Genomic DNA, 14,366 nt, shown 5'->3' with positions numbered 1-14,366 from the left:
ATCGAACATTTAACCACAAGATAAAAAATGTGTTTGGAGCACTGTGCATAAGAGCGTTACCTAGTGACTTCCATCGGGACCCTGGGTTTTAGCTTAAAGTGCATACTTTTAAAAAAATGTTTCTGAGGTTATAAGGGTAAATGTTTTGGAGGAAGTTCCTGAAAACACAGGTCCTGTAGGAACCATACCCTTAATCCATTGGCTTGATTCAGTTTTCAGCACAATCAGTAAAATCCCACTGCCTTTGCTTGGCTTTGGATTAGACCTCAAGGGTCACGAACTGGTTGAACTAAGCAGTGGAGCAGATGCAAGCTTCCTCAACTTGCGGACCTTTCTACCAGATTTCTGTTCAAACTTGTTAGCATCTGAATCTCAGGAGTGTTTTCTGGAATATACATCTGCAGAAACCAACATATACAGCAAAAGTGTAAATTATTGTCTTAAATCTCAAAGCTTATACTTCTAAAAAGGACAACAGTAACTTTCCTTTTAGGGATCAGGGTACTATGTTCGTATATAACTCCAAGCTTGAAGATCTCTTCTTTTGTGGGGTGTTTATGCACTCCTTATTCAGCTGTCGTACTACAGTTTAATTAAGCAATATGCCGCTTCAACTGCAGTCAGCCACTATGGTCAGGGTACTTTTCCTCTGACCACCGTGGAGAGTTGGCTGTTCTAATTTCATTTGTTCAAATTAACGTGTTAACTCCCTCTGAGGAGGTAAGTAGTTTCTCACAGCTTGAGGCAGGACCTCTGCACACAAACCCTTTTAGTTCATAGCAGGGTTCAGGCATGCAAATGTTGACATTTTGAAATTGTTTTCCCAGTAGGTCAAATTAGTATTAGTGGCTACAAAAATAAAACACATCTACCCTGATGCCTTTCATAATTAGGCTGGCTCGAAATAAACCCAAACGTTTGCCATTATATTAGAAGCCATCTCAGCTGCTGCTGGAATTACGTTTGTTTAAGGAAAAAAATAAAACAAACCAAAATACTTTATCTTGAATATTTATTTGACAGTACAGGAAACAGAAATGGTTACAGTAACTTTTGAAAACTTTGGAAAAGTTTAACTTTGGAAAAAGTAGTGCGTCGGTTGTACACTGATTGGTAACGCGCCATGGAGGCTCAGGATTCACTGATTTCAAGACTGTGAGATATCCATCCTTGAAGATTTTCCAATATGCATGTGTCAATAGGAAACCTCTTCATCATCAGGACAAGGAGTCATCTCCCCAGCTAATTTAGAAGTATGAATGTAGTCTGTAACAGAATGTCAGGTTGGTGTTTTGTAATGTCCTTCTTGGGTATTACTTAGTCTTCAAACATTATAAACATGTAGAAACATTATTGTGACTTTAGTTTATTACAGATTTAATCAAAATCCTGCTAGATGGTAAGGACTTTGAGAGACACATTCAGTACACTTCACTTTAAGATTTTAAGTTATATCCACATCTGCTGTAAATTAATTTGGGTTTACTAAAAGCAATAGTGAAACAGAGTTATACCAATTTCTATCAGCTGAAATCTGGCTCTTTAGAACTTATTTGGAACCACCCAGTGTTGCTTTAATTTGGAAACACTGATTCAGTGTCCTGTTCAGTTTTAGGTGAATTGCGACTTTAAGATATTATTTTTAAATATTTTTTTGGCAAATCTCTGGAGTATACTGTTAGCCACAATGTGTTAGTGTGTGACCATCAAGGAAAAATGTGAGTTCTCCTTTAACTTTCAGCGGGAGTTTTGTGTGAATGTTCCTCATCTGTCAACAGTGACTCATGGTATCTTGGATCAATGTGGGCATTTGGAAGCCTGTGCGGCAGTTGACATACATATACACTTGAATATTGCACCCAAAGGAGCATTCTTTTGGAGGGAAATTAGCGGAGAAACCAGCGGAGCTGCTGAGAATGAATAATATCATTGGGTCTGGAAGGGTAAGTGGAAAGTGCCCTGCCTTTTCCCCCCGAACATTCCAATTTTTAATGTGTCCTTTACATAAACCAAACTTACACTGAGGCTACACAACCTGCGTAAGCAATTCATTAAACTCATTGTGCAGGCATGGCAATTTGGTGCCAATGGAGAATGTTTCCTGAATTCAGGTGAAAAATGGTCCTGTTTTAAATCACTTAAAGTGCAAAGAAATGTAGAGTGTGAAACAATGAACTAAATCAAAATTCACAGTATATTTTGCAGAAATTGTTACGTTTTGGTAATTCTCATTTTATACTTTCCATTGCACTGCGCCTGGGCCATTTCATTAATACCTTCAGTGTACAGGTCATCCTCTAAAGGCTTCTGTTCTGACAAGGACCCGGAGTAAATGATATGAATGTGTTCTCTGATCTCTGTCTTGGTAAGAAAAATGCAGTTTTTGTGGCTTGAGCAAAAAATGATACACTGATTCTCATTGGTATTCCACTGGAGCCTCAGAAACATAAAACTTCCATTATTTCTCTTCCCTCTTGCAAAATTCCACGGAACTTTATTCCTGATGCTAACACTGAGGATAATGATGCTATTGTGTTGATACAATGAATAAACTATCATTTATTTAGATTGATGAAACACCTAGGATCAGTGGTATGAACTAGACCTCCGTTGTGCTAGTATAAAAAGAGAGGAAAAGAATTTAAAAAAAAAGACTGGGAACAGATGAATTTTTAGCATGGTAGGCAGTCACACCAGATTTCCCCCCCTCCCCTCCCAGTTAATTTCATTGAACAAAATATTGCTTGGTTTTGTTACTTTTGGCACAGTATTTTCACTTTTTTAATTGTAATGCATGTCGCCTCTCTCTAAGTGACATTTGCTGCAGAAGGTGGGAGGAGACACGGCTGGACAGGCTGCAGTTTGGCCATTTCAGCTGACAGCACCCGCCAGGAACCCGCTATGAGCTGGTTCAGGTGGGACTGGCTGAGTGTGCTCGGAGTCAAAACATCCTAAAGTTACTTTCAATTGGCTTTGAATCCACTTCTGAGGCTGCTTTAAATAGAGCCTGATGCACCAGGTGATTTGGTGTTCAAACAAATCCAACTATATTTACATTGACATGTCTAAGCAAATGAACTTGCGCTCTGAGGTCAAGCACCACAAAGTTGTATCCAAATCTTGTCATGCATTAAGCCCAGGCAGACAGCAGGTGCTACCTGAGTGCTGATAATCCACTCACTTTCCCTCTTCCATCTCTGCTGGAAATTGCTGACGGGTCTTTCTGGTGTTCACTTAAAAGATGAACAAGTTCACTTAAAATATGGACAAGTTATTTCAGAACAAAAGGTAATTAGAAGGAATTAGAGGTTGAAATGCTGAAGATGGATTCAATCAGCATGGAATGATGCCGTTTGCAAATACTTCCACTCACCCAGGGAGGCCCTGGAGGTTTTGAGGAGGGGAGACAGCCCGGGGAGGAGGATGGGCCAGGGAAGCCCCACTGGCAGCCATAGACCATGGTGCACGTGAGAAGGGAGTGGCAGCAGTTATTTTTCCAAATTACATTTCATGTCTCACATCTTCATTTTTCTCCTCAAGACCCAAGTCGTGGCTTTACTTTTACCCCCACGTGACTAGGAGGGAAGCATGCTGCCTCCGACCACAGCCAAAGCAAACACATAATGTGGGGTTTCCATAATAGGGATTCTCCACAAGAGAAAAAGATAATGGGGTTAGGTCAATCAGATAGTGATAGTTCCCCAGAATACTCTCCAAGTCTCCTACAATTTGAATTTCGGGAACTTGGTGTGCAAGAGTCTGTGTCTCTAAATTTAATAACCTTTTAAGGATGTCTTTTTCTTGATCTTATCACTTTGCCTCTTGAAACTATAAACAATTTTACCATCTACAACAGCCCGTGTCAAGAATTTCCACGGCTTAACTGTGTGTTGTGTGAAGTGGATTAAGACATTTCTGGGGAGATTTTAAAACTAGTTAAAGCACTTTATACTATAATTTCCTGGTGTTATCAGAATTACAGATCAAAGTTTGCTTGCATGTAATGAAATTTTAGGTAGAAATGCACGCCTCCCAGACCCTTTATAGTATGCCCAGAATCCAGAAAATCAATGTAGAAATTGTATTTAAGGTATATTTTCTATTTTGTATCTAGCAGCTAATTAGAAAGTTCTTGTTCCCCCTTTGAGTGTGTGATAATTACAAAAACATTGAAAGTCAGACTAGTTTGGTTTGTGTAACCTGAAAGAAATTTTATACTTTGATTGACAGAGCAGCCTTAAGCATGAGAAAATTCACTTTGAGTTGAAAAATGGTACTGGAGCCTTTGCTGCTGTTTGATTATTAATTATGTTTATGACATTTGGATGGAAAGGAAGAACTGGAAATTCCTTTTTGATGTACAGAACCTAACAGATTGGTAATACTTGAAACATTTGATAAATAACGGTAACTAATTTGAAGTAATATTTAATGTGATGGGCACTAGATATATTCCACACATTGCAGAATCACAGCAATCAGATTATCCATGGTGTAATGCCACTGACTTTCATTGGGGTAAATTAAGAGCAATATTGGGCATCATCACTTCCTCTGTTTTGGCACTGGGTTCTCTGCAAGAGGGTCAGTGGTTAGAAGTCCCTCCTTTATTTTGCTGTGATTAAAGCGCGTTAGCAAAGCTGTGTGTATATGGATGTGAGCTACACAGACTGTTTAACTGCAGTCAGTGATTTCAGCTCCTTGCTGAAATTTATCCAAACCCTCCCCTGTGGGTTAGAAGAAACAAGAGCTATCAGAAGAGAGGATGTAAATCCAAGCATGAATTTTACTCATACGTTCTACTAATGTGAAAAGACAATTCCTCAAAGTGCTGGATATGTGATCAAAGTGAAGGGTGGATCCCACTCTGCAGAGACAAATTTTAACAGAAGGAGTGTTGATAGCTATGTCTGAAATTGAAAATATGAGGTCATTGATTTGTACCCATATAAGAAAAGCTGGACACAGTCCATTGAAGCCAGCTGCTATATAAAATATAACGATTTACCTACAAACAGATCTACCCCAAAGACTATTTACATCTTGTTAATCACAGGACTTTGAAGAGTGGTTAGGCAGATAAACACAAGAGTTTCACACATGATTTTCAAGCATAAAAAGAATTTTTTTGAAGCAGGTCAAATAGATTTTTCGTCATAAATCTGACCGTGAAGTTTTGAAAATTCAAGTACTACTTACTCTATTTTGCAGTTTTGCATATGCAGTTAAATTTCCAGGGAAGCTTCCTAACCCTATCGTGCATACTAACTAATTCACCTTAGTAAATAACTTGTGCGTTTTATATCGTTAATTATTTTAAAAAAAGGCAAATCAAAAAAGGACTTGTTTAATTTCCAACTGAATCTACATCTGCAGGAATTTCCCCTAGATGACAGTAGTTTAGGCTGTAGAGAGACACTCTCTTTTGCAGCCTCTTAGGCCAGTGAAAGAGTTCACACCCTCACCCGCTGATGGCTGACCCACTGCAGGTTACCCTCAGCCTCACGCTGTCTCGAGTTTGACATCTAAATCCTTCGCAGACCTACCCCGTAAGTCTCACCCAGAGTCAATGGTAACGTGGTTGTCAAATACCAAAGTCACACTTGGAAATAGAACCACTGGGCTTTTGAAAATTTCCCCTGATATCCCTAACAAACTTAGCACCTCATATTTATTAATTCTTTTAAGTGAGCTCACTTGTTTTTGAAGTACATTGGTTTGGTACCTGAAACCAAGATTTCTTTAAGAGTTAGAAAAAGCTTTAATACTCTTTGCTCTGAAAAAGGTATACACTTGCAGGGGGAAGGATTTTTTTCCTCACAACTGCAACTCCAATGCACTTACTGACAATGTTGTTTCTTTTGATTCCTAATGTCCACGGTGTGTGTATTGTAAAGACACCGACTGGATTTTGGACTTTCAGGTTCAGTTGTTAGGAATTTAGAATAAAGGACAGTGTTGTTAACAGATGAATGAGAAAAAAATGAAGTGACCTTCTTACTAGGCCAGCTTTTCAGAAAGTAATTTTCAAAAATATCATGGTATTTTAAGTAGTTTATTGTTTAATAGTCCCCAAATATCTTGACAGGTTTCGACATCACCCCGACAGTTTTATTTTCACCTGAGTTTTTTTTTTCAGAACTAATGGTTCTTTGGAAGAGAAACTGGCTTTGAAAATAAATAAACCTAAAACTTCTCAAATTGTACTTGTGCAAAAAGCAGCATGAAGGCATTTTCTCTTTGCATGGAGTATATCTGACTTTCATTCATTGTCATGATTATGACAAAGTATAGTCGTACCCCCTGAGCCGACTTCAGAGGAGCCTGCCTGCTTGGCCTGCTGTAACACCCTACTCATTCAACATGCAGCTTCGCTGAGGCACAAGTAGATGGAGCATAATCAATTTATCTTTGCTGGCCTCTTAGCCAGTGGTGTTAGATACTACAAGTACATGAGTGAGTTTCAGGCTGGCTCAGGGGTGTCTGTACTGAAGTACGGTCAGTATTTTGAGCAAGTAGGTGTGCCTATAGAGCAACAGTTCTTGTCTTGCTTTGCTTTTTTTCTGTGAGAAGAAGTTCATGAATTGGAAATCTATATCTTGCTGGTTTGGGGAACAGCCGGTGAGTAAAAACTGTGCTCCATGCTGTGCTTGGACCCGACATGTGGATGGGCCATGCAGAGGATATGGCAGTCTTTCCATCATGTCCCTGCTTGGCCAAATGAAATACATTTGTGCCCTGGGAAAACAACTATCTGAGCTGTTAGTCATTGGAAAGGTGCTCATGCCTCTCTGATGAGAGACAAGGATGGTACTGTTTACAGATAACATAATCCCTGAAGTGACAACTACCCACAATTTCCAGCAGTATCATACAGATGATAGTTGAGAATTGATGAACTGCTAACTAGATGCGATAACTGAGTTACCTAACGAATGGGATTTAGCTGGCTGATTACCTGTGCTAGCTCAGATGGTGCAATTTAGGCTCATACAGTGCCACGTTGACCTAAACAAGCCCTCTGAGGATATGTTACCCAAGGGAGATAGCTGAGTTAATATGCTTACTAGTGTTTCTGCTATTCCAGTAGCATGTTTAGAAACAGAATCACAGAATCACAGAATCGCAAGGGTTGGAAGGGACCTCGGGAGATCATCTAGTCCACCCCTCCGCTAAAGCAGGTTCTCATAGAGCATGTTACACAGGACTTCATCCAGGCGGGCTTTGAATATCTCCAGAGAAGGAGACTCCACAACCCCCCTGGGCAGCCTGTTCCAGTCCTCCGTCACCCTCAGAGTAAAGAAGTTTTTCCTCATATTCAACTGAAACCTCTTATGTTTCAGTTTGTACTCATTGCCCCTTGTCCTGTCGCTGGACACCACTGCAAAGAGTCTGGCTCTATCCTCGTGACTTCCATCCTTAAGATATTTGTATGTGTTGATGAGGTTCCCTCTTCTTCAGACTGAACAAGCCCAGCTCTCTCAGCCTTTCCTCGTAGGGGAGGTGCTCCAGTCCCTTTATCATCCTAGTTGCTCGCCTCTGGACTCTTTCTAGGAGTTCCTCATCTTTCTTGAACTGGGGAGCCCAGAACTGGACACAGTACTCCAGGTGGGGTCTCACCAGGGCAGAGTAGAGGGGGAGGATAACCTCCCTCAACCTGCTGGCCGCACTCCTCTTATTACCTCAGTATTTTGCCATATTATTTTGCCACATTTCAGAAAACCATGAGAGTTATAGATGCTGTCCTTAGCTGGGGGCCCATTGGTACAATTCATCACTTCCATTATTTCTCCCGAGCACTGCTTATACCAGCACAAATGGGAGATAGCAAAGATGTTACCTACTCAAATCTTAAGCCACATAATATTTCCCTTAGACAGATAACTACTTAGTAAAAACAGATCCTCATCTCTTTTCTCCATCATGTATTTCTGCCTGATTCACCACGCACGCTAATGTTATAGGTAATATTTATTGTCTGTGATTTTGTAATGATGTTGTGCTTAAGTACCTGTGAAGTTCACAGTTAAATATGTGCCATAACCTTTCTCACAAAGCCAAATTCATAATATGGGATGTTACAGTAATTTTACAAATATAAGAAATCAAGCTTTACAAGTCTTTGCTTAGCTCAGAGGTTAATATTTCTCATGCTCTATAAGAAAATAACTGAGCAATAGGGATAATCTGGATTCACTTTCAGAGACAAAGAGGACAAACAGTGCAAATAATAAAGGGAAAACAGGTTGGCTTTAAAAATCAAAATGTTTTATGTCTTTGAAATATCATGTGACCCCTTAAATTATTCAAATCAAGAACACTTTAAGGGCTGTCATGTAGCTAAATAGCGCTGACATTAATGAGCTAAAATCTTCTCTCAGTTTTACAGTATAAAAAACATATGCATCAGTATTTTTGTAGTCAAAGGAGTCCATGCTTATGCCGGTGCAACTGAAACAAAACATTGGTGCAACATTCCTCCTTCCAAGTATCTGGTTTTAATCAAACTATGCTCATGGCCCACAGGTTTTCTTTGCTGCAGTGGAAGGTAGGCAGGAGTGTTTCATTTAAAACGCTTGGTTTACATCATGAGTGCACTAAAAACTGTATATCTTGTCCTAGCTACTTCTAATTGATAAATTGTAATGAAAACATGGTTTCCTGAACCATGTTTCTGAGCTACATGTTCTCTCAGAAACAAAAGTTTTACAGCAAAAATAAATGGTTCTGTTTTTTTCTCCTTCCAGTAGAGTTCAGTGAAACCAGGTGATTGGCAAGTGTTATGATAAGGTAGATGTAGAGGATGAAAGCTAGGACTGATTGAACAGCTGTGAGAGGCTCTGTTCCAATTGTATTTTGATTACTGATAAGATAACCCTCCCTTTTCTCCTAGTGATTTATCTCATTCAAATTACAATAACACTGAATTGCCGTCAACAACAAATGCTGCGTAGTTTCAAGTTTATCTGGCTCATAATGTAGCAAAAAACCAAAGGTGCTGATTACAAAAGTTTTCATGTTACATTTCTAAAAATGGATAAACCACTTATTGCACTATGTGATCTCATACACTTTATAGACCTGGTTTTTGTTTCATTTCAGATAAAACTGATCACTTCCTGATATTCCCAAGCAGCCTAATTCCAAAATTATGTGAAAGCACAAGTTTTTGAGGGGTAGTGGTGGTGGTAATTTTTCTGTATCTTCTTTTCTTCTGCTCCCAAGATGAAATCAAAAGCTAATTGCTAAAAATAATTTGGAAATATTGCAACAGTGTGGATGTTACTAAAGACTGACAGCCTGACCCGTTAAAGTAGAAGATGTAACAAAACAAAGGGGTTTGCAATTTTTTTAATTATTTTTTTCTTTTTTCTCAGATTAAATATTAAACAATGGATAAATTAGCTGTCCTTTGTTTTGATTAATTACTTTGTAGAAGTTGGGATTATACTGTTAGCAAGATTCTTATTTTTTCTTAGGGTGGGTGACTGAAGCATTCTCCTCACTAAGGGCTAGATCCTAAGCTCCCAGTGATGTCTGAGGTGTAGATGAAAGAAAGTAATTGAGGTATAAAGTAGTCAAATCCTGGGGGTGGGAAAAAAACCCAAGTTATCCTTCATGCCATTGGGCATGTTGCTAAGCATTAGACTTGGGATGGGGTCAAGCTCACCTGATTTCAGATGTCCGACAAACACCCATCTGAGTTCGTTCCTGTCAACTATTATAATATATGGACATATCCCAATCAAATATCCCCCTGTGCGCATGGCAGGCGTTGTCTCTTTTGGGTGGGGAATGGACTCACAACAAATCTGGTGCCTTTTCCCTGCTGATCTCCCTGGTTTTGCCAAATAAACACTGCTGGCTAATGCCTTGCAGGAAGCCGTCTTGATTTCCTTCCAGCCCCTGCCTTTCCGTGACCTGTTTGACAGGGGCAGACCTCACCATCTACACTCAGAGCAGTAAAATGGGGAAGCTACAGGAGAGGTTGGAAGTCAGAATATCCACTTCTTTGCATGCACAGTAGAATTAGTATCTTAGAATTCAGCAAATAATCACTCAAAGAGTAATGACTAATTTATATCCGGGATTATTTAGAGAGATATATATGCTGATATACAGAACAGTCACAATATGCGTCTGTGTAAGCAACAAATGCATGTGCAAACATGCGGCCACCTGATACTCTGTAGCCAAAGTAAAAGCCTGGCGAGAGAAGAAGGAAATGTTCTAGTAAGACGTTGTGGGAGGCATTGCTCACAAATCAGCAAAATCCCTGTTTGATGGCATAATACACATTGACTCATCTTTTATCTACTGCTAGGAGATATACAGCGAGATCTTATCGTTGCTGGCAAAGGAATGAAGGTCGAGAATTTCGTGCAACCGGCAACCCACTCATTAGATTCACGAGCGTGTTGTTACGCGCAGAACGGCCTCTATAATGCAGTCACCCTGCGGAGTCACCTCGAACAGGACAGGGCCAGCTCTGAGTCCTAGTGAGGAAGCTGAGAGACCTTTCCTCTGATTTTTCTAGAAATTGATATGGCCCTTTGATCCTTATCAACAAAAATAATCTTGGCTGGCATGTTATTGTGAAGCCTGTAACAGGAACGCAGGCCAAAGCTTGCAAATTTTCTAACTTGTTACACAGACAAACTCCCCCTCGCTAAAAAGATAGCTCACCTCGTAGTAGATAAGTAAAAAATAAGATGGTTTTCTTTTGTTATGTTCTCTTGACAAACTCTGCTGAAGGAACACAGACATAAACCAAGGTTTACAGTGGAATACCAAGCATGGATAAAGCAAACCTCAGGATCTGCCTGACTGTATTCATCTTAGCTATAGCTGTGGTTTTCTGGCTTATTCTTTAATGAAAAAAGTGTCATGAAAATAAACCAAATCTCCATTCCTTGTGCATGCATATCTCCATGAATTTCAGTGCAGGAATTTGGTCCTCTGTGTGTATACATACTATTAAGTTGTGTTTCTATTAGCAAATTAAATAACTATGTATTGAGAGGAAGGCAGGAATTAGGGACTGGTTTTCTTCTGTAAATTTGCCAACTTGGTCTGGCAAAGTGAATGCTCTGACATAAGTCAAACTGGATCAACAGAAACATCAGTTAATAGAAGAAAGGCCATGTAGAGTCTACAGAAAGGCCTATTGAAAAAGGTCAAATACTTCAAGCCTGGACACTGGCAGAGAAAGGAGAGTAAGATGGAGCAAGTAAGTCAGGACTGTGAATTAAAAGTAGCTGAAGTGAAGTGGTTATAGTAGGAGAATCTGGTCCAAAAACCTTGAGAAACTCAACCTCCAGCTGGTTTCAGTGATCATCACAAGTGAAAATTCATTATAATATGGTTTTTTTAAGATATGATGCATTTCAAAACTGATAGTTTTGGTCACGTGCAACACTTAATAAACGTGGGAAGTAAGTACTAATAACAAAAGCAATGAAGTTTTTATTACCTTCAAAATATCACCGCCCACTCTAAATCTACCTCATACAGCATTTTACAGACAATACTACAGTCCTAATGTGCAGTGGTTAGCTTTATGGGGTTCATTCATTCCTGCCCAAAACAACAGTCACGACTACAGCTGAGGATGTGTCGAAAGGAAATAAGAAAATGCTCTCTGAGCAATTACGGAAGAAATGGTACTTCACTGCAGCATCCAGCATCCAAACATAACTGGAAAAAGCATAGAGGAAGAAAAAAAATTACTTTAAGTACAGGCAACCACTATCTGTCGGCATAGGTCATGGATATGCCAACCTTTAATAGGAAAAACAGCAACAAAAAATAGAAAGGAATTAGGGTATGCATAGTAGACTATTAATTTAATTGACTTATTGAAGCCATTAATCATTTTCCTCTTGGCGTTGCACTGCTATCTTTGTTGTAAGTCTTGGTTTATTTTAGCACTGATCAGCCATGTACTTTGCCATCATGACCGATCAACATTTAACAAATTGATGGATGTCGGTGCCCTTCTGGGAGTGTGCCCTCTCACTGCTGTTTCTGTCATTTTCTCAGCGATAGTCACTGGCTGGATACTGAAAAGACACTGGATGGTAAACACTTTGAAACTAGTTAATTTGAGGAAGTGGAATACTTAATTTCTATTGATTGCGCAAATGTCATTGTTTTGCTCTTCAACAGCCCTTTCCAGAATGTCATATGAAGTCATATTCATCACTGGAGAAATACATGTAAGTTAGAATAAACAGCAGAGGAACTGCAGAGATTATTTAGTTTTTCACCTCTTAGTTCTGATGTAACTCAATCCTAACTGAATTAGTAGTGAATGAGAATCATCAGCACCCAAATGACATTTTTCTCGTCAACCCATATTGTCAGTCTGGTTCCTGATAAGGAGAAACCTGATTTCACGTGAAATACACTGGTTGGAATATGCTTAAGCCTCATTTTGGGGGTAATAGACCCTGGAAATCTGGTCATCTCCTGCAGAAGTCAATAATGGGACAATATGACAGATACTGGATTAAAACCCAGGAGAAATGTCCTAATCTTAGAGAAAACAACAGGGATTTAGCTTTTATTAAATTGCAAGTTCACAAAAAAACCCACCTGTGTTACCTTTAACATTGTTGCATACTCTAAAGAGTCACAGAAAATGAAAAGAAAGAAAAAAAAAAATATTTCCCTGCAAGCTACACCTGGTCCTTTTAAGTTACACTGTGGAGACATATGAACAGTGAAGATGATGATGTAATTTACTCTTGGCCATAATAAACCTTAGACTCTAATGTTATGATCTGGCATTTTTCATTAATGCTGAAAAGAAAAGAAAACATTCATCACAATCTGTAGATGTGATTAATTAGAACTCTGCATTAGCGAAATCGTATCAGGCTTGTTTTAAACCAAGTAGCCGTGTGCCTAACTGGTCTTTCCATTTATATCAGTGTTACGTTTGTGTAACGCTGACTTCAGCAGACACTTGTCTTTATGCCACAGCCACAAAGGGCAGAATCATACCTATGAGAGTTCAAACCAAGAAAGATGAAAAAATTACAAAGGTTTTTGACAGCTATATTATAAGAAAAATGATCAGATACAGATGACAGCAAGGCATTTCTAGCCGAGAGAGTTCTAAGACAAGTTAAGCAATCAATCATCTGCATCACTCACTATTCAGCAAGTCGACATTCAACATCTGAATCAGTCATTACAATGTAAAGAGAATTAGTAAAGTCTCTAACAAAATGCAAATAAGTGAACTGGAGGACAATACAGTCAAATTCTAGAACTTGGCAGGGAGCCAGAAGAATTATTTTGACAAGACTGCTTGGGGTGATTTGATTTCTTCTTGTTACATTAAAAAAAAAAAAAAAAAAAAAAAGAGAGAACTTAAGTCTTGAGCAGTATAAGTTTTTAAAAGTGTTCTATAATACAAATGTATAGTTATATTTAGCCAGAAAAAATGTAGAATTAGGAACAAAACATAGTGCATGCTCTGACACTTTGCTACACTTGATGCGACCTAACTCTTTTTGGTGCCAGTGAGAGTTTTTCCAAAGAAGTACAAAGAATACTGGGGCAAAGCTAGCCTGAATGGTATGCAACCCTTCGTGTTATCTTTGTCTTCCTTTAATATGTTGCCTAATAATTCTTGCCATTATAGAGTATCAGCCTGCTTCAAAATCCACCTGGTATAAGTGAATGTAAAAATAGGTTTAACATCTGTGGGACTACTACTAAGCTGCAGATGCTGAAATTCTTGAAAAACATAAATATCACTAATATGTAAGTCCAAAAAAGAATAACATCTTCCTTGTTCTAGGTAAAATAGAAGTGGAAAAAAAGAAGGTAAATTAGTTTAAAAAGAAAACTAAGCAGAAGCCTCTGTTTTAACAGCAGCTTCACCTTGATTTTTAGCAGCATAGGGGATGCTATCTTACGCTCATTTGTCAGTTGGAGTAATGGTGGAAAATGGGAGTGATCTTATTGAAAACAAAAAAGTTGTAGCGGGTAGCTATACTGTTAGACAGATCCTAGATGATCCTAGGCCTTTGGCAGCTGTTTTGAGAGGAGCACGTTGTGTCCTTGGCTTGCCCATACGGCAGAGCTAACACAAGGTCTGGCCATGCCCTGTAGCCATCAGCCGTTGAATCCTGATGTATTCGCTCCCGTTCTCATCTGTCCTCGTGGGTGCTGTGTGAGGAGCTGCACTGGCATCAGTAGAACTGCTCCTGCTCCTAAAACTGCGTGCCCGCCTCCGTACATCACAAGGTCTGGGCTTGAACTGCGTAGGATTTGTCATCACAAGGAAAGTTTCTTCTCGATGACTTACTAGTGCTGACATGCCTAGAAATGATAGAGACGGTTTGGCTTTG

At 39.2% G+C, this 14,366-nt stretch overlaps 1 protein-coding gene across 2 annotated transcripts in view; it reads left to right on the top strand.

The window, feature by feature from the left end:
* SEMA3A (semaphorin 3A) overlaps window positions 1–14,366 on the top strand; it is a 174,847-nt gene that overhangs the window by 34,873 nt on the left and 125,608 nt on the right. The window lies entirely within an intron of this gene.

Source organism: Egretta garzetta, unplaced genomic scaffold (genome assembly GCF_000687185.1).
Source record: "Egretta garzetta isolate BGI_Z169 unplaced genomic scaffold, ASM68718v1 scaffold148, whole genome shotgun sequence".
Lineage (NCBI taxonomy): Eukaryota > Metazoa > Chordata > Aves > Pelecaniformes > Ardeidae > Egretta > Egretta garzetta.
Note: the sequence above shows the minus strand (reverse complement) of the source record. Positions and strands in the feature narration are given on the sequence as shown.